The sequence below is a fragment of the Panthera pardus genome, unplaced genomic scaffold (assembly GCF_024362965.1).
Source record: "Panthera pardus isolate Hobbes unplaced genomic scaffold, ASM2436296v1 HiC_scaffold_3, whole genome shotgun sequence".
Classification (NCBI taxonomy): domain Eukaryota; kingdom Metazoa; phylum Chordata; class Mammalia; order Carnivora; family Felidae; genus Panthera; species Panthera pardus.
Window position 1 is genome coordinate 35,620,934 of NW_026526876.1, and position 25,710 is coordinate 35,646,643.

The following is a 25,710-nucleotide window of genomic DNA, read 5'->3' on the forward strand; positions in this document are numbered from 1 at the left end:
TGAAGCCATCCCCTCTGGCATGCAAGTTTCCTAGAAGTTCCTTAGAGATAATGATACAAATTTCTGTTAAAGAAACACTGGGATAAGGGATATAAAGGTAACTTGTATTTGCAACCTGAATTCCATGGAAAAAGAGACTTACCTACCATGAATTTGACATCTTAAAATCAGTACACCTTCTCTCAGGTTTCTATCCTATCCTAGATGTTTTTAGCCCTAGAAACAAGGTGCAGTATCTAATATATGGCATCTAAAATATACTCATTTTATAATTTGTATGTTTTACATGATCAGATACGTTCAGTTTCACGATGAAACCTCCAGAACACACTATATAGCCTCTCAAGCTATGGAGAACATCAGAGAGCTCAGGAAAGCTTATTTGACCTTGTCCAGGGATTAGAAAATCTCAGTATAGAAAACCAAGGTATACTGTTGGAGTTCAATACTATTCAAAATTTACTTAGCTACCAACTATGTGTTGTGTTACAGGTACAGAGCAGCTCTAAAACATTGTCTCTGCCTCAGGGAGTTTGTAATCTAGTAAGGAAGAAAGATAATTAGTGCGTTCTGGTAAATGCAGTGTTAGAGGTATGGGAGAGTGATAAGAACCAATTTCATGAAAAGCATTCACAGTGTTTTTTAAAAGAAAACAAAATCCATTGACCCTGCCTTTTCAAAATATGAGCACTTTTAAAAATATTTACACTGTCAGGTGTAAAATTTTAAAAATACAAGTAACTACTTATCCTCCTCTGTAATATTCTCTCTATATTTGTAAGAGAAGACCAAGGGGAAAGATAGGCAGGCTTTTATTAGTAATTTCTTTGAGTTGGCTGATACATCTTTAAGGGAAACAAAACAGTAGCACCACTAAATGGTACAAATAATCAGAGTAACTGCTTCTCTCTAAAGCCAGACATTCCTCAGAGATTTAAACTGAAGTTAAACAGGGTTAGAAAAAGAGTAACAGGAAAGTAACTCTTTCACCAGTAGTTCCAGGAATTCATTATATGGTATGTAGTTATACACTGGTGCTCCATTTGTTTTCAGGCAATAAATAAGTCTTGTTAAGGAATTCATGAATGATTCTGCATAATGCTGACCCTCATATGTGTAGGGCATCTCTCCCCCTTCAGAAGGAGAGATATTTGAATTTCTCAAGTAACAAATTAATATAGTATTTTATATATTGAAGAACATGTTCTTTAATTTGATTTCATTTGAACTTCAAAAAAATCTTATGTGTTAGACGGAGAATATTTCTCTGCTATTTTATAGATAAGAAAGCAGATGCTCTGAAAGGCTGTTATTTTCCCAACATTAAATTGCTAAGTATAAAAGCCAGAACATTAATCCAGTTACTTGAAGTCTGTTATACTTGTCTCTAGCGTATGCTAAGAATGGGCTGTTTTGAACAATTTATTCATTATTCTTCTTTTGATCCATAACAGGCATTTATAAGATGTTGGTTAGAACTGATTTTAACACTTGAGTTTGTGGCCATAGAATTGAGAAAAGTAATTGTGTGGGGGATTGCAAAGAATGAGAATTGAACCTGTACTTTGGCTTATTAGCCATACTTACTAGCCTCTTAGCCATGACTCTCCTAAACAGCCATGAACAAATATTCTGTGTAAATAATATGAAGATACCTGTGTAATTACAGTTGGGCCAAAAACTGTTAGTATATAATCCATACATCTAATAAAACTGATCTGGGCTTCTGGGTGGCTCAGTTGGTTGAGTGTCAGACTTCAGCTCAGGTCACGATCTCACAGTTTGTGAGATCCCACATTGGGCTTTCTGCTGTCAGCGCGGAGCATGCTTTGGATTCTCTGTCTCCTGCCCCATCTCTGCACCTTCCCGGGTCACGCTCTCTCAAAAATAAATAAAAACATTAAAAAAAACAACAACTTGATTTACTATAATTCTTCACGAAGACTAGGAATGAGATATTAAAACAGTCTAACAAGTGTTTGTAGAACCTTGAAAATAAGTTTGTAAAGCCTTTTGCAAGTTTTGTTCTTAGGTTTTTGACTTACAAAGTCTGGGCAACATTTTCCTCAATTTCACGTAATGAGTTATTATAGATGAAAAGTAGCAAAAAAAAAGTAGCAATATGCTACTATCGAGTTAAAATAATAAAAATTTTGGATATAGTATTTTATGAACAGACATTTCTAGATAAAAGATCAAGTAGGTCTAGTAAATCAAATTGTTTTTAATATCATAAAGAGTACTAAGAAACTCATTTTCTAGAATGTTTACATTATTTGTTTCAATAATGTAAAATTTGCATTAAAAGTGACCCCATCCATAAAATACAAGCTGTTCTAGGATTATAGCCAAGATCTATCTGACCCTTCTAACCATTATCAAATATATGTTAAAATGAAATGTGTAATTAAGTCATTACAGTACCTTTTTAGTCTTTTTTTTGTTTTTTTCAAGTCTCCACCCAGCGTGGGGCTTGAAGTCATGATCTCGTTGCATGGTCTAACTGAGCCAGCCAAGCACCCCATCCCTGTTTAGTCTTTTTTTGAAAATGTTTTTTTTATTGGTCGTTTTCTTTTAAAATTTTTTTAACGTTTATTTATTTTTGAGACAGAGAGAATCAGAGCATGAACTGGGGAGGGTCAGACAGAGAGGGAGACACAGAATCCGAAGCAGGCTCCAGGCTCTGAGCTGTCAACACAGAGCCTGATGTGGGGCTCAAACTCATGGACTGTGAGATCATGACCTGAGCCCAAGTCTGACGCTTAACCAACTGAGCCACCCAGGCACCCCCATCCCTGTTTAGTCTTGACAGTACTATATACCTACCTAGGATCCAGTTTTAGTATTTTATGTTTTACATGTTCTGGTTCTTGTCAAGTGGCTGGAGTTTTGTCGGTATTGCCATTAACAATATCGTTTCAGAGTTGAATTAACACCAGAATGATCAACCACTAGATTCAGTGCAACATTAGACTGGGAACTAGGGGAGAATATCTATGCTCCACATTATCTTAATTGGACTCCGTGTTTTTCTTCTGTGGAATTAAGCCTGGATACACATCCAGGTTGAAGGTACAGCCAGTCAAAGAGTATTTGTAGGTAGTTGTTATGCTTAATGCCAGTAGTGTTCTTAAAAAAGTAAATGATCAGATGGAAGTCTAAGTAAAACTTAACCAAAAGTAGCTCAGTAAACTTTCTTGTAGCTTTTATTTACTATGGCTGAGTTGGACTATGGCTGATTAAGTGAAATGTGAAATGTTCCCATTATTTTAGCCAAGGGAAACTAACATCAATCTCTTTGGCAGTCCTAAACTAACTTCAGGTCCCTCAGTTTAATGTGTTTCAGGGACATGTCTTCTGCCCACTTCTATCTTATAGGCTTATGGTCTAATTTGGGACTGCAAATGGAGGTTAAATTGTTGCTTTAATATTTACTCTTGGAAGTGAAACAAAAGTATAATATTCTGTTTATCTTAAAGTGAGTTTTGAGTGAAAAGTAATTCCTCCATCCCCCTCCCCCAATCTTCAGAGGTTAATCATTGTTAACTGATTATTATATATACTTTTACAAATTATGTATCTTTTATTGTGTATGGTTTTCTTTTCTTAATTTAAACTTTAGTTAGTTAACATACAGTGCAATTTTGGTTTTAGGAGTAGAATTCAGTGATTCATCACTTACATATAGCACCTAGTGCTCATCACAACAAATGCCCTTTTTAATACCCATCACCCATCTAGCCCATCTCCCACCCACCTCCCTCCATCAACCCCCAGTTTGTTCTTTATTGTTAAGAGTCTCTTGTCGTTTGTTTCCCTCTCTTCTCATCCCCTCTTCCCATGTGTTCATCTGTTTTAATTCTTAAATTCCACATATGAGTGAAATCATATGCTATTTGCTTTTCTCTGATTGACTTATTTCTCTTAGCATTAATATATTCTAGCTTCATTCACATCATTTCAATTGGCAAGATTTCATTCTTTTTGATGGCTGAGTAATATTCATTTATATATGTAAATATATATTTATATAAATTTATATTTATACATAATTTTATATATTTATTATATATATACACACATATAGCACATACTCTATTTTTTTTAAGTTTATTTATTTATTTTAAGAGAGAGACAGGGAGGGAGAGTGTGAATGGGGAAAGGGAAGAGAAAGAGGGACAGGGAGAGAATGCCAAGCAGTCTCCACTCTTGTGAGCACAGAGGGACATGGAGCTTGAACTCCCCAACCTTGAGATCCTGACCTGGTCTGAAATCAGGGGTCTGATGCTTAACTGACTGAGCCACCCAGGTGCCCTTCCCCATTTGAAATGCCATTTCTAACATTTAACCAATTAAATGAATTCAGAGGTCTGTTTTTAAACTGTGTTCTGTTTCTTCCATCTATTCTTCATTGCCAGTACCAGAATTTTAGTTAATTGGCTTTTGACACATTAATTTGGAGGAATTCATAACTTTATAATATTTCTCTTCCTGTTCATGAACGTTACATATATTTAGCTTTTATCAGCAGATTTGTATAGAGTTCTTCCTTGAAGATCTTACAGTTTTTGTTAGTTTGATTTTTACATACTTTATCGTTTTTGATATTATTACAAACGGAAAGATTTTTTTTTAATTATTTTTTTTTAACGTTTATTTTTGAGACAGAGAGAGACAGAGATGAACGGGTAGGGTCAGAGAGAAAGGGAGACACAGAATCTGAAACAGGCCCCGGGCTCTGAGCTGTCAGCACAGAGCCCGACGCGGGGCTCGAACTCACAGACTGTGAGATCATGACCCGAGCTGAAGTCGGACGCTCAACCGACTGAGCCACCCAGGCGCCCCAGGATTTTTTTTTTTTAATTACATTTCTAATCACCAATTCAGTCAGCAAATATTTGTTGAGTACTTTCTACATGCGTGATATTGCTGTTAATGCTGAGGGTATAAAAGTGGACAAAACACAAAATCCTGTTCTAAGGGAGTTTAAAATTTAGTGAAGAGAATTTGACATGAAACAGATAAAGAAGTACATAATATGTCTGATGCTGGTAAGTACTGTGGACAAAAATGAAGGACAGGAAAAAGAGGAAGGGAGCTGGGCATGGTTTATAATTTACATGGAATGGTTAAGGAAGACTTCACTGTTAAAGTTAACATGTGAGCAGACTTAAAGAAATGATGGAGCAGTGGCACCTGGCTGACTTAGTGGAGCATGCTACTCTTGATCTTGGGGTTGTAAGTTTGAACCACATATTGGGTATAGAGATTACTTAAAAATCTTTAAAAAAAAAGAAAAAGAAAAAGAAATGACGGAGCAAGGAAAGAGCATTACAGGCAAAGGAATGCAAAAATGAAGGTGAGAATGTATATGATGTATTCTAGGAATGGCCACCATTGGCCACCATGTGGCAAGATCATGATGAAGTTGTGTTGCTGCAGGAGGGAGGAGGGAGGGAAGTCAGAGTCAGGAGTGAGAATGGGGAGATGGTTGATGGAGAGCAGGGCAGATCATGAATGGCCTCATCGGCCATTTTAAGCTCTGAATTTTATTCTGACAAGGGACGCCAGAAGGATTTGGGGGCAGTAGAGGAACATGATATAATTCACATTTTGAAAGGATCGTTGTTGCTTTGGAGAAGTAGTGTATAACTGCTGTGTTAAGTTTCTTGCAGTAATTCAGAAAAGTAATAGTTGTATCTTGCAAGAAGTGGATTGTGGTGGAGGTGTAAGAAGTAATTGGACTCTGGATGTATTCTGAAAGCAGAGCTGATACAATTTACTGTCATTAGAAAGCTGTAAAGTTTGTTGATTTTTGTGTATTTATTTTTGTATCCAGTTAGAATGCTCTCAGCTACAAGTAATAGAAAACTTGTCTAGTAGCTTAAACAATAAAGTGATTGTTATCTCACATTATAAGGAATCCACAGCAGAGCTTTTTCCAGGATTAAGAACCATGGTTTAGAGAAAGGGGGTTTTCAAACTTCAGTTTGCTTAACAATAACCCGGAAAACCAGCAGATCACCTGGGCCCATAAAATTGCATTTCTAGGAAATAATAAAGGTGATGTCTAAATGAGTACCACGCTTTGGATAACACTGACTTGGAGCATAATAATTTGGACAATAATTTAGTGTTCAGTGTTTGAGCAAAACTGTGAAATCAGTCTACCTGGATTCATATCTCAGCTCTGCTATTTTCTGTCTGTATTTTAACTTTTTTAAATGTTTTTTTTTTATTTTTGAGAAAGAGAGAGAGAGAGTGAGGGAAGGGCAGAGAGAGAGAGACACACACACACAGAGTCCAAAGGCTCCAGACTCTGAGCTGTCAGCACAGAGCCCCATGCGAGTCTCAAACCCACAAATCATGAGATCATGACCTGAGCTGAAGTCAGACGCTTAACTGACTGAGCCACCCAGGCACCCTTGCCGTCTGTATTTTAAAATTTCAGATATATTGACCTTAGTGGGCTGATTGTGTGTGTGTGTGTGGGGGGGGGGGGTCATTTCTAATTTTATTGTATTATGCATCATATATGTGTATTAGTTACAATAGGTGTTTGGGATTTCTTTGTGGCCAAGAACATCATCAGTTTTTGTAAATATTCTATGTTGGAAGAAAGTAGGATTTTCTGTTTATTGAATGCTTGGGTTTGATGTGGAAAGATCACAGACACAAAATTTTACAACGAGACTGCCTTTTTAAAGGACTGCATTGCAGAAAGGAAGAAATGCTTACCAGTCAGAGGCTGGAGACCAGAATACTCCATTTTCTTAACATCTCAAAATTGCAGTTTTTCTGTTCATATCTGACTTTGAAATTGTGATGAATCAGCAAAAAAGAAGGTCTCAGGACCCTTAAGTAGAGGAAACAAAACACTTTTACGTGGAGGAGGAAAAGCCTACTATTGTCCTTCCTAGGGTAGGGGAAAGTAGACCTTGTATTTTGAACTTAAAAAAATTTTTAAAGTCTTTAAACTTAGGGCTGATGGTAGTTTTGTAAAGGATCATAGTGTTTGTCCAATAAAATGTTAAGGATCCATTATTTTCTTAAGATCTTATTTTCTAATTGCTGACATGCAGTACACTAATAATGGTAAAGCTGAATTTTTCATCAGTTCATATTTTGGCTGAGATCACTGTTTAAAGTTGTGTGACCTTGGACTACATTTAATCTCTGCACCTCAGTTTTCTTATTTATGAAATGCAGTTAGCCATAGAATCCTTGTTTCCAGAGTTGTTGTAAAAGTTAAATGATGTAACATATAAAAAGTGCTTATAAGGGTGCCAGGTGCATAATGTGCATCAGTAAGTTCAAGTTGTTGTTTTTTGACTCAGTTCATTAAACATCTGTTTGATCAAGCCTGTTATATATGTTATTTAAATCCTCCTATAGGTCTTTTGCCTATTTGTCTCTTTGTTTTAACAATACTAAAATTTTTCGGGGTATCTGGGTGTCTCAGTCAGTTAAGTGTCCAATTCTGGATTTCAGCTCAGGTCATGATCTCACAGGTCATGGGTTCAAGCCCTGAGGGGGGCTCTGCACTGACAGTGTGGAGTCTGCTTGGGATTCTCTCTCTCCCTCTCTCTCTCTCTCTCTCTCTCTCTCTCTCTGCTCCTTCCCTGGTCTCTCTCTTTCTCTCAAAATAAATAAATGTTAAAAAAAAAGAATATTAAAAATCTTCAGGCATGTCTAAATTTGTTTCTTTCTATAGTGCAGTTCTTCATACATTTTGAAGCTCTGTCGTTAGACATATAAACTTTGACAAATGTTACATTTTCTTTGTGAATTGTTTCTATATCTAGAAGAAAACTTTTTATTTTATTTTTTAAAATTTTTTTAAAATATATGAAATTTATTGTCAAATTGGTTTCCATACAACACCCAGTGCTCATCCCAAAAGGTGCCCACTTCAATACCCATCACCCACCCCCCCCTCTCCCCCCCACCCCCCATCAGCCCTCAGTTTGTTCTCATTTTTTAAGAGTCTCTTATGCTTTGGCTCTCTCCCACTCTAACCTCTCTCTCTCTCTTTTTTTTTTTTCTTCCCCTCCCCCATGGGTTCCTGTTAAGTTTCTCAGGATCCACATAAGAGTGGAAACATATGGTATCTGTCTTTCTCTGTATGGCTTATTTTGCTTAGCATAACACTCTCCAGTTCCGTCCACGTTGCTACAAAGGGCCATATTTCATTCTTTCTCATTGCCACGTAGTACTCCATTGTGTATATAAACCACAATTTCTTTATCCATTCATCAGTTGATAGACATTTAGGCTCTTTCCATAATTTGGCTATTGTTGAGAGTGCTGCTATAAACATTGGGGTACAAGTGCCCGTATGCATCAGTACTCCTGTATCCCTTGGGTAAATTCCTAGCAGTGCTACTGCTGGGTCATAGGGTAGGTCTATTTTTAATTTTTTGAGGAACCTCCACACTGTTTAGAAGAAAACTTTTTTAAAAAATTTTTATTGGGGCGCCTGGGTGGCTCAGTCGGTTGAGCGGCCGACTTCGGCTCAGGTCATGATCTCGCGGTCCGTGAGTTCGAGCCCCGCGTCGGGCTCTGTGCTGACGGCTCAGAGCCTGGAGCCTGTTTCGGATTCTGTGTCTCCCTCTCTCTGACCCTCCCCCGTTCATGCTCTGTCTCTCTCTGTCTCAAAAATAAATAAATGTTAAAAAAAATTTTTTTTATTAAAATTTTTTTTAAATGTTTATTCATTTTTGAGAGACAGAGACAGAGCGTGAGTGGGGGAGGGGCAGAGGGAGAAGGAGACACAGAATCTAAAGCAGGCTACTGGATTTTTGAGCTGTCAGTGCAGAGCCTCATGTGGGGCTGGAACCCACCAACCACAAGATCATGACCTGAGCTGAAGTCAGATGCTTAACTGACTGAACCACCCAAGTGCCCTTAGAAGAAAAACCCTTTTGACTCTTAATGATTTTGTCCTTGAATTAAATTTTATCTAATAATACTGATACAGAATTTCATTCTTGAAACTGGGCTTACTTCTCTGGGCTCTCACGTTGTAGGTTTTGGGTTGATAATTCTTTATACTATTTTTTTTTTTTTTTTTGCTGATCTCTGCTTTAAGAAAGTCTATTATTATTACTGTCATTTTTAATATTGCATCTGACTTTTTAATGGCCCTTCGTAGGAAGGTTGAGTGAGAATAATCTGGTCCATCAGTACTGTAAAAAGAAGCAGAAGTATCTGGTATACTTTGCTTCTTCTAAAAGTAGATCCTTTTTTTTATTGTTTATTTTTTTTGAGAGAGAAAAAGCGCTTGTGCATATGCCTATGCCCACATGGGGGAGGGACAGAAAGAGAGGGAGAGAGAGAATCCCAGGCAGGCTCCATACGCAGCATGGAGCACATGAAGCCCTACACAGGGTTTGATCCCACAACCGAGAGATCATGACCTAAGCCAAAACCCAAAGTCCAATGCTCAACTGACTGAGCCACCCAGGTGCCCCTGAAAGTAGATCCTTTTTAAAAGTTCTTTTACTGTGGACTTATGGGTGACGAACTCTCCTAGTTACTCAGTATTGTGGGAACATCTTTCTTTTCTCCTCATTGCTGGGGTCACCTTAGGTTAGAGTTATAGGTTATATTTATAGGACTATAGGTTGTAGTCTCAGTTATAGTTATTTTCCCTCAGTACCCTTAAGACACTCCTGTTATCTTTCTTTTCTTTTCTTTTCTTTTCTTTTCTTTTCTTTTCTTTCTTTCTTTTTTTAAGTTTATTTGAGAGAGAGAGCAAGCTCGAGATAGAGGGGGTGGGGAGCAACAGAGAGGAGAGAGAGAATCCCAAGCAGACTCCGAGCTGTCAGCACAGAGCCCAACAAGGGGCTTGAACCCACGAACCACAAGACCTGAGCCAAAATGAAGAGTCAGAACTTAACTGAGTCACCCAGACACCCCCACATTTTAATATTTTATTGAGATATTCACATAAATATATTTCCCCTTTTCTAATGTACAATGCAGTGGCCTTTAGTATATTCACAGATATGTGCAAACCATTACCACAGTTAATTCTGGAATATATTCTATACTTGAGGAAGAAACTTGTACCCTTTATTACCCACTATCCCCCCACAACCCCTTTGTTCTAAGCAACCACTGATCTACTTTCTGTCTCTGTAGAGTTCTCTTTTCTGGACTTTCAAATGAATTGAATCATCTAGTATGTAGTCTTTTGTGATTGGCTTCTTAGCAGTAGCTTTCAAGGTTAATCCATGTTGCATGTGTAGCGTGTATTGGTACTTCATTCCTTTTTATGACAGAATAATTAATTGTATTGATATACCACATTTTGTTTATCCATTCATGCACTGACAGATATTTGGGTTGTTTCCACCTTTTGGTTATTGTAAATTGCCACAATGAATATTCATATGAACAAATATGTGTTTGAAACCTGTTGTCAATTCTTATGGGTGTATAAGAGTGGAAGGTGTGGTAATTCTATGTTTAACATAAATAGGAGCTGCTGGACTGTTATCCACAGCAGCTGTACCGTTTTCCATTCCCACCAACAATGTACGGTGGTTCAGATTTCTCCATGTCCTTAGTAACAGTTGTTCCAGTTCTTTTTTTTTCCTCCCCCCACCTCCTGGCCTTTTTTAAATTATAGCATCCTAGTGGGTGTGAGGTGCTATCTCATGGTGTTTTTGTTTTGTATTTCCCTAATGACTAATGATGTTGATCATGTTTTCATGTACTTTTGACCATTTGTATATCATTGGAGAAACATCTATTCAAATTATTGGCACATATTTTTTTTTATGTTTATTTTAGTTCTGAGACAGAGTGTGAGCTGGGGGAGGGGCAGAGAGAGAGGGAGACGCAGACTTTGAAACAGGCTCAGTCAGAGCTTGATGCGGTGCTTGAACCCACGAGCTGTGAGATCACGACCTGAACTGAAGTCAGACACTCAACCGACTAAACCACCGAGGCGCCCCTATTTGCACATTTTTTTAAGCTTATTTATTTTGAGAGAGGGGGAGAGAGCGCAAGCCGGAGAGGTGCAGAGAGGGGGACAGAGGATCCGAAGCGGCCTCTGTGCTGACAGCACAGGGCCCGACGTGGGGCTCGAACTCATGAACTGTGAGATCATGACCTGAGCCGAAGTCAGACACTTAACCCACTGAGCCATCCAGGCGCCCCTATTTGTACATTTTTTAATTGGGTTATTTATATTTTTATTGTTGAGTTGTAAGAATTCTCTATTTTGGATGCTAGACCTTTATCATATATATGATTTACAAATAATTTCTTTGCATGCTTTGTAGTTTTTGGTTAAAAACAGGACATTTTGAATACTAAAATGTGGCACCTTTAGAAATAACATTCTTTCCCCTCCAGGGTTTGTTGGTCCTGCTTATTTTTGTAGGATTGTTTGTATAGTGTCTTTTCTGAACTAATTCTGTAGTTTGTATTCTTTGCACGTGTAGCCATTAGTTTAGTAGTCAGCTAATGATATTACAGAGATTTCCTTAAAACACCTGCAACCAAAAATTCTTAGTCTTTGCTGAGGTGCTGTTTGTACATGTTGGGACATGCCTTCAACACTCAGACAGTTTATGGTTATGCCTTAGCCTTTACTTCCTGCTTCTGCAGACCCTTAAGATCAGCCAGAAGGGACAGCTTAGGAACTTCCCAGGTCTTTCTTGAGCATGTGTACAACACTGGGCATGCGTGGGACCTTTAGATTTCCAGGAATACTTTGGAGCTTTTCAACACCCTTATGGACATCTCTTTCTCTGACCCTTTCCTCCTTAGCTCTTTGGTTAGTCTGCTGTTTGCTCTGTTATCTGTCTCTTGGACAGCAGTGACTAAAACATTTGCCTGTTAAAGTTTTGGACAAAGTAGGGTAGTTTCTTTAGTACTAACTAGGCTTCTTTTGAGTCCAGCAAAATAAAGACAAACCTTTTGAGCCAGTCTTTCAGGAAGCAACCAGACAGGTCAAGACAAATAATTACAACACATTGAAAGTGAAGTCTGTTCTGGTTCTTCATTAACCAACAATGCAAACTGTTATTTTCAAAGGTACTGCTGATCTGGGGATTGGGATAAGTTAAAATAACACAAAACTCTGTTCTTACTGAGATTCAGCCTTTTTTCTTACATGTACACTCCTTGGGTTGTTGCATACCTTTAGTTAATTTCCAAAGTTCAAAAATAATTTGTTTTGCCAGCTTTTTGGTTATGTTTATGGAGAGATGGGATTTTTAAATTCCTTATTCACCATAGGCTCTGATCTTGCCTCTGAGCACACTTGTGATCTGAGGTGGTTTTTTTTCAACGATTATTTATTTTTGAGAGAGAGAGAGAGAGAGAAAGAGAGAGAGAGCAAGCTGGGAAGGGGCAGAGAGAGAGGGAGACATAGAGTCCAAAGCAGGCTCCAGGCTCTGAGCTGTCAGCACAGAGCCTGACACGGGGCTCAAACTCACCATGAGATCATGACTGAGCCACCCAGGCACCCCTGATCTCAGGTTTTTGAAAGGACCCTATCCTGGCTCCCTAATTTTGAAATACTCCAATTATACTAAAAATGTGCTTTCTCAATTTCTAATTTTTATTTTGCAGAAGAGTGACTACAACTACTAGTTTGGCTATGTCTTCTCCTAATCATTAAATAAATTTTTTTAATGTTTATTTATTTTTGAGAGAGAGGAACAGAGTGCAAGCAGGGGAGGGGCAAAGAGAGAGGGAAACACAGAAGCTGAAGCAGGCAGTTCTCTGTCAGCACAGAGCCCAATGTGGGGCTTGAACTCAAAAACTGTGAGATCATGACCTGAGCCAAAGTTGGATGCTTCACTGACTGAGCCACCCAGGCGCCCCTTCTCCTAATCATTTTTATGTACTACTTATTTTTTAATACTAAAGCCACTGGTGATGATATATTAAGACAGTGAATTCAGGTGATTATTGTCTTTGTCTTGTATTATAGAAAGGTGACTTGAGATAGCAACTTAGATTCCATCCATTTCATTTGAATTTCTCTCTTCAATATAAACTGAATTATTTTTAGTTTTAGGTTTATAGGATGTGTAATTAACTTTTAAAGATCCTAGAGAATACAGACAAAAAACCAGAAACAGTGATAATGACCCAACATACTGTAGAGGAAATTTGGCAAAGAAAAGCAAAATCGTATAAGATTAGTTATAATCTAGCAATACTGGTGTTTGTTAGCTATGACTTTAGAATGAATATAAACTGAAATAGCAAGAACCGTAAAATCATCTTTACTTTTAGTTTAAAGAAACATTTACCCCTTTAGTCGGTTCAACAAATATTTATTTTTTGGGTTAATCTCCCTTCTAAAAGCTTATACAGCCTAGTGGGTTAGAAGACCGTCAACACAGTAAGCAAAATTTAAGCTCTATAGTAGAACTATCAGCAGTGTGCTATGGATTATAGGGAAGCAAGAGAATTTATCTACTTAAAGAATATTGGGATTTCTGAAGAAGTCTCAAATAAACATCCCTCTTATCCTTGCCAAAGTTCTAAACAAATGGAGAAAACAGGATTGGCAGATAGAGCCCAAAATATCACTTCTATTGTTAATAGAGACCAGGTTAGAGGACACAGCTTTCAGTGTGTGAATCAAATTTTCCTTTTATTTTTTTAGGTTTATTTATTTTGAGAAAGAGAGCAAGAGAGAGCGAGCGTGAAGGGCGGGGGGGGGGGGGGGGGGGGGGGGCGGAGAATATCCCAAGCAGGCTCCACACTGTCAGCACAGAGCCCGATGTGGGGGCTCGAACCCACGAACTGTGAGATGATGACTTGGGCCAAAATCAAGAGTAGGACGCTCACTGACTGAGCCACCTGGCTCCCCTCAGATTTTGCCTTTTAACTTAAGTTCTTTAAGTAGGCCCTCTTGGGTTCTAAGTAGTGCTGTACTGGATTGAGCCTTCCTACACAGAGGAGAGTCTGACCCTAAAGCAGTTGAGAATGTTTACTCCAGACCTTAAAAAAGTAGAAACACAGAGATGAACCAAGTTTACTCTCCATTCTTCTAAGATTAACTAGTGAGGTAGATTCAGATAAATTACTCCATCTCTAGGGGCGCCTGGGTGGCTCAGTCGGTTAAGTGTCCGACTTCAGCTCAGGTCACGATCTCGCGGTCCGTGAGTTCGAGCCCCGCGTCGGGCTCTGGGCTGATGGCTCAGAGCCTGGAGCCTGCTTCCGATTCTGTGTCTCCCTCTCTCTCTGCCCCTCCCCCGTTCATGCTCTGTCTCTCTCTGTCTCAAAAATAAATAAAACGTTAAAAAAAAAAAAAATTTTTTTTAAAAATTAAAAAAAAAATTACTCCATCTCTATCAGTAAAGAAGTATAGAGAAGCCAGGAGTGCATTTAAAAAAGTTCTTCCTCATGAAAACCTGAAGTAGGAAAGAGAAATTTCTATGGAACAGAGACGATCAGAGAAGGTTTCATGAAGGATGTGAATAGAGCAGAGCATTAAAAATGGATAGATTTCTAGGTAGAAGATAAAAAACCAGAGAGATGAGAAAATACAGGCTCTATTTGAAAACAAGTAGTAGTCTAATTTAACCGAGCATTTGAATTCTTGATTTCAATTGTGTTATCCTTTGGGAGTTAATTATCAAACATAAACATTTAGCACTTGAACAGTAGTTGGCTCATTTTCAAGGTTACTTGGAAGATTATAAAAATCACCTCTTTCTGGTTTTAAGACAGCAAAGTAAAATTATTTCCAGGCTCTTTTGAAAATCACATTAAAAACAGGAACATAAACTCTATGTTTTAAACTCTGAGACATCTGTAATCCTACTTGTATGGAAAGAGAAAAAGCAGAAAAGAGATAGTGACCTAGCAGAGGAGAGGAAGGTCAAACCCAAGTATCTACAGAGGAGAATAGTGGCAAGAGGCAGATCATGATTTGTCTGCAGAACACCTGCCTCAAAAACTCAGAGCATGGAAGTACCGTATACCACAGATGGAGGCTGAGAACAAGGGGGTTGTCTGCAAGTCTGTAATGAGAAATTGATCCCTCTCTGCTCCCTTCCCTCCTCCCAGTGCTTATCCCCTTCTCCCTGAGCAGTTGGGAAACTAGGCAAGGCAAATTAGACTACTTCTTTGCCTTGCAGAAGTCAGGAGATTGTTCTTTGAAGGAACTGAATTTGAGAAGTTCAGGACCTAGGACACCAAACCCAGAGGAGGATCGAACTAATCTGCCGCACTGAATATTGGAAGTTCCCAATCTCTTTCCCTCACCTAGTTCCAGAATTCTGTGAAATAGGTAAAGACTTAGAGAATCTTCCTCCTATTAAAAGAATGGCCCCAAAGAAAAGATAGCTGAATTTAATAATTTTGCTTACGTTATCAACAGGCTCATGCCTATCAGTGTTGATTAAAAAAAAAAAAATCTATAAGCATGTTTTTGTTCTTTGTGGTTGATGTCAAACAACCTCATAAAGTCATTCACGACCAAACTATTCCTAGAACTGTTCCATAGAGGGGCGCCTGGGTGGTCCACACTGACTGAGTGGAGCCTGCTGGGATTCCCTCCCTCCCTCCCTCCCTCCCTCCCCCCCCCTCCCCCCCCCTCCCCCACTTGCGCTATCTCTATCTTTCTCAAAATAAATAAATAAACTTAAAAAGAAATTTCTTAAGGGGCGCCTGGGTGGCTCAGTCAGTTAAGTGTCCGACTTAGGCTCAGGTCATGATCTCATTGTGAGTTTGAGCCCTGCATCGGGCTCCGTGCTGACATCTCAGAGCCTGGAGCCTGCTTTGGATTCTGTGTCTTCCTCTTTCTCTGCCCCTCCCCCGCTTGCACTCTATCTCTCTCTCAAAAATAAAATATAAAAAAAAAAAGAAATGTCTTTAAAAAATATGAAGGATATCCCAACATTTAACAATGGAATGCATGTAGATTTGTGGAAAATCTCATCCTCATTTTCTTCATTTTGCCTTGGAATCACCACTGGTTTGGGGAGATAGGATCAAGTATACTGCCAAAGAACAGAGTCATCAAGCTTATGATCTAGGTTAAGTCCTACTTTGATCATACATATAGTAATGATACTGGCCTGTCATTGATTTTAATTTAGATTCTTCATTTATGCTTAAGAAAAATAACCATAAATATAAGCCTATATTTTAGTACATTCTGTAATCCTCAGGTAAATTACATTTCTTTATTTCTGTTGGTTCTCTTTTTGTTTCTTTTTTTTTAATTTCCAGCTTTATTGAGATAAAGTTGACATGTAAATGTGTAAGTTTCAGGCATACAGTGTGATGATTTGGTATATGTATATTTTGCAGAATGATTACAACAATAAGGTTAGTTAACACATCCATCACCTCACAGAGTTAATTTTTGTGTGTGGTGAAAACATTTAAGATCTACTCTCTTAACGACTTTCAAGTATACAGTACAGTAATGTTAACTATATAACATGCTATACATTAGATTTACAGAACTTACTCATCTTGTAAGGAAATTTGTAACCCTTGATCACCTTTACCAATTTCCCCCACCCTTCAAGACCCTGGCAACCACCACATATAAGTAGGTTATACAGTATTTATCTTTCTCTGATTCATTTTACTTAGCATGCTCATCCATGTTGTTAAAAAGGCAGGATTTCCTTTTTATGGCTGAATAATATTCCTATGTGTGTGTGCGTGTGTGTGCGCGCACACACACCCAGAAGTAGGATTAAAGATTATAGGGTAGTTTTATTTTCAAGTTTTCGAGGAACCTCCATACTGTTTTCCATAGTGGCTGTACCAGTTTACATTTCCACCAAGAGTACACAAGGATTTCCTTTTTTTCACACCCTCACCAGCACTTACTGTCTCATGTCTTTCTAATAATAGCCATTGAAACAAGTATGAGAGATATCTCATTGTGGTTTAGATTTGCATTTTCTTGATCATTAGTGATGTTGAACACCTTTTAATGTACCTGCTGGCCATTTATATATCTTCTTTGGAAAAATGTCTATTCGGATCCTTTGCCCATTTTTTATTTGGGTTACTTGGCTTTTGGCTATTGTTGTATGAGTATATATTTGGGATATTAGCCCTTTTATCAGATAGATGGTTTGCAAAAATTTTTCCCATTCTGTAGTTTGCTTTTTCATTTTGCTGATCATTTCCTTTGCCATATAGAAGCTATTTTTTATTTAAAAAAATTTTTTTATTAAGTAAGCTCTATGCCAGCCCAAGGTAGGACTTGAACTCATGACCCTGAGATCAAGAGTCACATGATCTACCGACTGAACTAGTCAGATGCCCTTGGAAGCTTTTTAGTTTGATGTAGTCCCACTTGTTAATTTTTACCTTCCTTGCTTGTACTTCTGGTGTCATATCAAAAAAATCATTGCCAAGATCCAATGTCAAGGAGTATTTTCACTATATTTTCTTCTAGGAATTTCACAGTTTTGGGTGTTAGGTTTATTTCAGTCTTTAGTCCATTTTGAGTTAATTTTTCTCACGGGTGTAAGATACATGTCCAGCTTCATTCTTTTGCATATGAACATCCAGTTTTCCCAGCACCATTTATTGAAGAGACTATCTTTTCCCCAAGTATTTTTGGGTCCCTTTTCAAATATTAGTTGACCATATATGCGTGGGTTTATTTCTGGGGTCTTGATCTGTTCTGTTGGTGTATGTGTCTGTTTTTATGCCAATAGCATGCTGTTTTGATTACTGTAACTTTGTAATGCAGTTTCAAATCAGGAAGTGTGATGACTCCAGCTTTGTTCTTTCTCAAGATTGCTTTGGCTGTTTGGGGTCTTTTATAGTCCCATATGAATTTTAGGATTATTTTTTTCTAGTTCTGTGAGAGAATGCCATTGCAATTTTGACAGGGATTGCACTGAATCTATAGAACACTTTGGGTAGTATGGACATTTTAATATGATTAATTCTTACAATACATGAACAGGGGACATCTTTCTATCTGTGGCTTCAGTTTTTTTCATCAATGTCTTATAGTTTTTAGTGTACAGATAGATCTTTTACCTCCTTGATTAAATTTATTGCTAAATATTATTTTTGATGTTGTAAATGGGGTTGTTTTCTTTATTTTTCAGGTAGTTTGTTGTTAGTGTATAGAAATGCAATTGAGGAACCTGGGTGACTCAGTCAGTTAAGCATTCAACTCTTGGTTTTGGCTCGGGTCATGATCTCATGGTTTGTGAGATCCAGCCCCAAGTCTCTCCCTCTCTTTCTGCCCCTCCCCTACTCATCCTCATGTGTGCTCTCTCTCTCTCCAAATAACTGAACTTATTTAAAAAATGCAGTTGATTTTTGTATATTGATTTTGTAACCTGCAACTTCAGTGAATTTATTTATTTAGTTCTAATAGTTTTGTGGTGGAATTTTTAAGATTTTCTATATATAGGATCATGTCATCTGCAAGCAGACACTTACTTCTTCCTTCTGATTTGAATGCCTTTTATTTCTTTTTCTTGCTTAATTGCTCTGGTTAGGACTTCTAATACTGTGCTGAATAGGAGTGATGAGAATGGTCACCCTTGTCTTGTTTTTATTTTATTATTTCTTAAAGTTTTATGTATTATTTATTTCAAGAGAGAACAAATGGGGGGGAGGGGGATAGAGAATCCGAAGCAGGCTCTGTGCTGACAACAGATGTGGGACTTGAACCCACAAACTGTGAGGTGATAACCTGAGCCAAAGTCAGACGCTTAACTGACAGTCACCCAGGCACCCCTTGTTTTTTATTTTAGAGGAAAAGCTTTCAGTTGTTCACTGTTGAGTGTGATGTTAGCTCTGGGCTTGCCATATATGGCCTTTATTATGTTGAAGTATATTTCTTCTATATCCAATTTGTCGACAGTTTTTATAATGAAAGGATGTTAAATTTTATCAAATATTTTTTCTGTATTTGTTGAGATTGATATTTTTTTAAAATTTGTTTAATGTTTATTTTATTTATTTTTGAGAGACAGAGAGAGATAGCATGAGCAGGAGAGAGCAGAGAGAGAGAGAGAGGGAGACCCAGAATATGAAGCAGGCTCTAGGCTCCGAGCTGTCAGCACAGAGCCCGATGCGGGGCTTGAACTCATGAGCCGTGAGATCGTGACCTGAGCCGAAGTCGGATGCTCAACCGACTGAGCCACCCAGGCGCCCCATGAGATTGATATTTTTATCTTTAATTAATGTGGCATATTAGTGTGGTATCTCACACTGACTGATGGTGTGCTGAACTATCATTGCATCCCAGGGATAAATCCCACTTGATCATTGTGTATGATTCTTTTAATGTGCTATTGAACTCGGTTTGCTATTATTTTGATGAGAATTTTTGTATCTAGATTCATCAGGGATATTGGCCTATAGTTTTCTTTTCTGGCTTTGATAACCAGGTAGTACTGACTTCATGAGATGGTTTGGGTGATTCTTTTTTCTTCTTCAATTTGTTGGGAAGAGTTTGAAAAGGATTGGCATTGATTCTTCTTTAAATGCTTCCTGGAAATCATCTGGTCTTGGGCTTTTATTTTGGTGGAGGTTTTTAGATACTCATTCAGTCTCCTTAGTAGTTACTAGTATGTTCAGATTTTCTACTTTTTCATGATTTAGTCATGGAAGTGTTAAAAAAAATAAACTGACGCACATTAAAATTTTGAATAATTTATTTGAGCAAACATTGCTTCAAATCGCACAGTGCCAACCCAGATGATGTTTTAGGTGTGCTCCACCCATAGGACCAGGGGAAAGGTTTTTATAGATAAGATGCAGAAGGAAATTAAAGAAATTATTTGGCTATCTCTTAAATGGTTGCCTTATTTGAGATTGTTCTTATGTTTGATTTTTTTTTTTTTTTTTCCCCAGATTCCAGTGCATTGACTCTGGCTTCAGGTTTGCATACAGAGGCTACAGAGGTTTTGGTTTCCATACCAAGGCATTAGAGCCACCTCAGTCTAATGGCCTTCTTGTTTAATTACTTTAACAGTAGGTTGTCATGTTTCTAGGAATTTATCCATTTCTTTTAGGTATTCTAGTTTGTCAGGGTATAATTGTTCATAGTGGTCTCTTGTGGTCCTTTGTATTCCTTTGGTATCGTTTGTAATGTTTCCTCTTTCATTTATAATTTTATTTATTTGAGTCCTCTTTTTTCCCCGTGGTTAGTCTAGGTTTGTCAGTTTTGTTTATCCTTTCAAAGAACCAGCTCTTAGTTTTGTTTATCTTTTCTATTTTTTTTTTTTTTTTTTTAAGTTGCTTGCAAGCAGGGGAGGGGCAGAGAGAGAGACAGAATCCTTAATCCCATGCAGGGCTCGAACTCACAAACTGAGATCATGACCTGAGCTGAAAAGAGTCGGATGCTTAACTGACTAAGCCACCCAGACACCCTTACTGGTTTGTTTTATTTCATGCATTTCTGCTCTAATCTTTATTACTTCCCTCTACTAACTTTGGGCTTAGTTTTTTCTTTTTCTGGTTTCTTCAGGTATAATCTTTGCTTGCTTATTTGAGATCTTTTTTTTGAGATGTTTATTTTTTTGAGAGAGAGCAAGCTGGGGAGGGGCAGAGAGAGAGGGAAAGAGAGAATCCCAAGCAAGTTCCACACTGTCAGCACAGAGCCCGATGTGGGGCTTGAACTCACGAACTGTGAGATCATGACCTGAGCTGAAACCAAGAGTTGGACGTTTAACCAACTGAGCCACCCAGGCACCCCTTTTTTTAAATATAGGTAGTTATGATTATAAGCTTTCATCTTAGAACTGTTTTTACTATGTTCTGTACTTTTGTTATGTTGTGTTTCCATTTCTGTTTGTATCAAAATATTTTTTGACTTCCTTTTTGATCTCTTCTTTGATCCATTGGTTGTTCAGTAGTATGTTGTTTAATTTGCATGCATTTGTGAAATTTCCAGTTTTCCTGCTGTGACTGATTTGTAGTTTCATTCTTGTTACATTATGTTTTATAATGAATAAGTGTTGTGATCTTTGCCCACAATTCCTGGCTCACAACTCCCCAAGCCCTTGGAATTTCCTAAATGATAAGAGCAATGGAAACATCTTTTTTTATAATATTTGATTTTTTTTCTTCAGTTTAGAGCCATAAAGGTGAAATGGCATGTTGTTATTCATAACAAGCCCATTTCAACCACACCTGAGTTTATGTTAATAAGGTGACTTTTGGAAAGCCTCTAGTAAGCCTTTAAGGATGGAGGCTGGTTGCCAAAGAAACCAATCATGACTAGAGGGTTGGAACTTTCAATCCCATCCATCTATTCTCCCAGCCCCACCTATGAGGAGGAGAGAGGGACTGGGAGTTGAATCACTCACAGATGGCCAGTGATGTAATCAATCATGCCCACGTAATGAAGCTTCCATAAAAACTCAAAACTCATGAGGTTTAGAGAGCGTTGCACACCCCAGTTCTTAATGTGCTCGGGACCCTTTGGACCTCATCCTATATACCTCTTCATCTGGCTGTTCATCTGTGTCCTTTATAATAAACTGGCAAATGTAAGTTAATGTTTCTTTGGGTTCTGTGAGCCTTTCTAGCAAATTAATTGAGCCTAAAGAGGGGATCATGGGGACCACCAATTTATAGCCAGTTGGTCAGGAGCACAGGTAACAATCTAGGTCCGCAGTTGGCATCTGAAGTGGGGAGTCTTATAGGACTAAGCCCTTAACCTGTGGGATATGATGCTATCTCCTGATAGTGTCAGAATTGAGTTAAATTTGTAGGATACCCAGTTAGTGTTTACTAGGATTGGAGAATTGCTTGATAGTGTTGGAAAACACACATCAGAATACAATTGTGATCAAGGAAGATACTTGATATAACGTCCTTCTTAATTCAATTTGTTGAGATTTGTTTTGTGCTCTAACACGTTCTGTCCTGGATAATGTTTTGTATGCACTTGAGAAGAATGTGTATTCTGCTGTTAGATGGAATGTTCTGTATATGTCTCTAAGATCGATTTGGTCTATAGTGTTGTCAGATCTTCTGTTTCCTTATTGATTCCCTGCCTGGCAGTTCTGTCTGTTGGTGAGAGTAGGAATATTGCTGTTTATTGCTCCCTTTAGTTCTGTTACTGTTTGCTTTATATATTTAGGTGCCTAAAAATTTACAATTGTTATATCCTGTTAATGAATTGACCCCTTTATCATTGTATAATGACCTTCCTCATCTCTTGGTTTCTTTAATTCTACTGGTTCTTTTAGTGGTACAGAACTTAATTTCCTCTAGTTCAAGCTCCTTCTCAATGAGAGAATCTACTCTGTGACACATCCTTGAAATTGGGAAGGCGGGCTGGCCAGTAATGGAGAGAGCTCATAGCTTTGTAAATTTACTTAAGCTTTGTTTGTTTTAATACAAATTGCCTTCATTCTTCTAGGTTGGCTATCTGGAATAATCTAGAACTACTTGATTCCAAGGGACAGTTCTTCAAGATATTTGATAGCAACTGTAAATGTTCTTCCATTCAAGATTTTGAGTATTCATCTCATTTTTACCATTTTCCCTAAGACTTAGTTTTAGAGCCTCTCAGTATCCTGGGATCCATCTTCTAAATGATAATTAGTTTCCTTTCTCAAATGTGACATTAGAGTTATTGATAACCATTCAAAATAAAGAGTAGGGTGGTTTTCTAGCTTGATATAGTCCTTATGCTTCCCATTAGTGTCCTAAGATACAGTCTTTCTTTTAAAATTTTTCACAGTAAGTTACATAAATGACTCATAATAAACCGAAACTAAGTTTTTTGTGAAGCCAGGTTTCCTGTTTTGTATTTATGTAACTGGTAATTGCCTAATCTAAATGCAAGATTTTTTAACTTACCCCTATTTAATTTCCTCTTGACACTGCCCTTTAGAAATCATATTGAATCGTAATTCTAAGGTCTTATTTATCCTGATGGGTTTTTTGGTCTCCACAAGTTTAGTAAGTGTGCTTAATGATTTTATGCTAGACATCCAAAACTAGAATTTTTATCAAACGTGGTGGTTTGACTGAGTACATGTATTTCTTTTCCTCTTCAAATAGTACTCAAATTACAATAAAGGAATAAAAAGAGGCATAAGACCCCAGGGACAAAAATGAGTGGAAGAAGAAGGAACCACCACAGTTGAGAAATTTTATCTATTTTTTAGAAGATACAAAATGGATAGAAGAGTGTTAAGTAATTTAGCCAAATGGAAGAAGTTATACCCGGGTTTTCTGCAGAGACAAGCAAGCGAGTTTACCCAGCACAACCTCCCCAGAGACTCAACATTGGTAGCAAAATGTCTCCAAAAAGACAAGGATGAGGCTTGAGATTAAAAGTAGGTAATGTTAAAAAAAAAAAAAAAAAAAGTAGGTAATATTTTAAAGTTTTATATGAAGTGGTTGAATCATGCAAACTACTTCTTCCCCCTCTAGGAAACTGGGGATTTTTTTCTCCAAGAAAATGGAAGCTGAGGGTTCTGGACCCAGGAACATCAGATGCATGAAGAGGATAGGGATTTGGAGCCAAGGAATTAAATGAAAATCTGCATACAGACTGGTGGGTCTTCGAAATCACAATGAGCTTCCATTTAGCTTCTTAATGCCATTAATAGGAATGTGCAGCCAAAGAATAACCAGATTGTTAAGGAAAACCTCTAAAATGAGAGGCCAAACAAAAGAGACAAGGCAGAGAGCAAAGGGGAGAAAACTGGGGTGGACAGCAAAAAGGGTTTTAATCTCTATGATTGAATGTTGCATCTTCAAAAGAACAGGATGTTATTTTGAAAATCTTTCAACAAGAAATAACCTTTAAAAATAAAAAGTATTCTAATCGCCCCCACCCACAATAGTGGAAGGATTGTAGGTAAAATTGAAGCAATTTCCTAGGAATTAGAACAAAAAGATTAAATGAGGGAAATAGGAGAAAACTAATTTTTAAAATTAAAGATAGGAGGTTCAATATTAGACTAATAGAAATACAAATATGAGAGGACAGAGAAAATAGTAAGAAATGATACCCAAAAAATATCCAAAGCATTTTCCAAGTCATAGATTTGCAAATTGAAAAAGCTGAAAGAATAGTAAAAAGACAAAGACCAAGAGACTTGATTATGAAATTTCAGTAAACTGGGGATAGAGAGACTTTACTAAAAGCTTCTGGAAAGAGTATCTAGAGGTTACATTCAAAGGACCAATCAGAATGGCGTTACATATCCCAGTAGTAATATAGAAAGATAGAAATGCTGGGGTGCCTGGGTGGCTCAGTCGGTTAAGCGTCCGACTTCGGCTCAGGTCATGATCTTGCGGTCCGTGAGTTCAAGCCCCGTGTTGGGCTCTGTGCTGACCACTCAGAGCCTGGAGCCTGTTTCAGATTCTGTGTCTCCCTCTCTCTCTGACCCTCCCCCGTTCATGCTCTGACTCTGTCTCAAAAATAAATAAACGTTAAAAAAAAAATAAAAAATAAAAATAAAAAAGAAATGCATCAAGCTGTGTCTTCATGTCTTCAGTGGGAAAGATTTCCTACCTATAATTTTATTCCCAGCCAAATTATCAATCAAATGTGAGTCTAGAATAAAGATATTTTTAGACATACAAGTGACTCCAAAATTTCCGTTCTTTATCTTTAACATTTATTTATTTTGAGAGAACAAGAACATGCATGCATGGGGGAGGGGCAGAGAGAAAGGGGAGAGAGAATCCCAAGCAGGCTTCACACTGTTCAGACTCCTGAAATGTGAGATCATGACCTAAGCTGAAATCAAGAGTTGGACCCTTTACCAGCTGAGCCACCCAAAACTTCAGTTCTCATGAGCTTTTTTTGTTTACAAGTTGCCCTTATTACATAACAATGAAAAAGAAATCAGATTCAAGAAGCAGAATTCAAAGAGAAGAGCTAAGGAAGAGCCCAAGGTGACAACTTTGTAGCCAGTCCGAAGAATTCCCCAACAGAGTAAAAAAGAAGTAAGAGCAAAGGGTTTTGGGAAGGTACAGCTGCAGGAAAAAACAGTATCTGATGTGTTTGAGCTTATGGAAAATATTGATAGACATGTGACAAATGTTGGAGCTTTTGAGGAAAAGTTAAAAATATATAGAGGGATGCCTGGGTAGCTCGACTGTTGATTTCAGCGGAGGTATACATGATCTCACAGTTCGAAGGATCGAGCCCCACATTGGGTTCTGCGCTGACAGCATGGCATCTGCTTGGGATTCTGTCTTGCTCTCTCTCTGCCCCTCCCCTGCTCATGTTCTCTCTCTCTCTCAAAATAAATAAACATTAAAAATCTGTATATAGAGAAAGTAGAAACAAATGAGGTAGACGTTAATTTGTAGACAGAAGTACATTGCATTGTCTTTGTTCTACTTGGCCTAGCAATACTTGGACTAGTATCTCTCTATAATCATAGTCACACTGACTCTTCATTTAAACAAAGACTGTGATAAAATTACAGTGAATATGGAGGGGGAGGTAGAAGTTGAAGCTAAATACTTATATTCCGTGGCAGGATGTCAGTAGATAACATCTAAATTTGATAAATCAAGCATATTTAGAAAAAGACAAATACCAGAAGAACCTCCTAGAAGATTCTATAGGATGTACAGATAGGGAAGAGTTTGCTGTTTTTCCAGAGTCCATTTGTCTTGGTTGATTTTTTATATAAAAATTCAGTGGGGGCACCTGGGTGGCTCAGTTGGTTTAGCATCCGACTTCAGCTCAGGTCACGATCTCACAGTTTGTGAGTTTGAGCCCTGCATCAGGCTCTGTGCTGA

The 25,710-nt window shown here is 37.8% G+C and overlaps 1 protein-coding gene across 4 annotated transcripts in view; it reads left to right on the plus strand.

The window, feature by feature from the left end:
• Positions 1-25,710, plus strand: part of FBXL20 (F-box and leucine rich repeat protein 20) — a 100,759-nt gene that overhangs the window by 11,002 nt on the left and 64,047 nt on the right. Inside the window, exon 2 of one of the 4 annotated variants that reach the window (XM_053892846.1) lies at positions 23,377-23,500. The exons of the other annotated variants lie outside the window; for them this stretch is intronic. The gene's annotated coding sequence lies outside the window, so the exon portion shown is untranslated. The remainder of the gene's footprint in view (positions 1-23,376; positions 23,501-25,710) is intronic. 4 annotated transcript variants of the gene reach the window in all.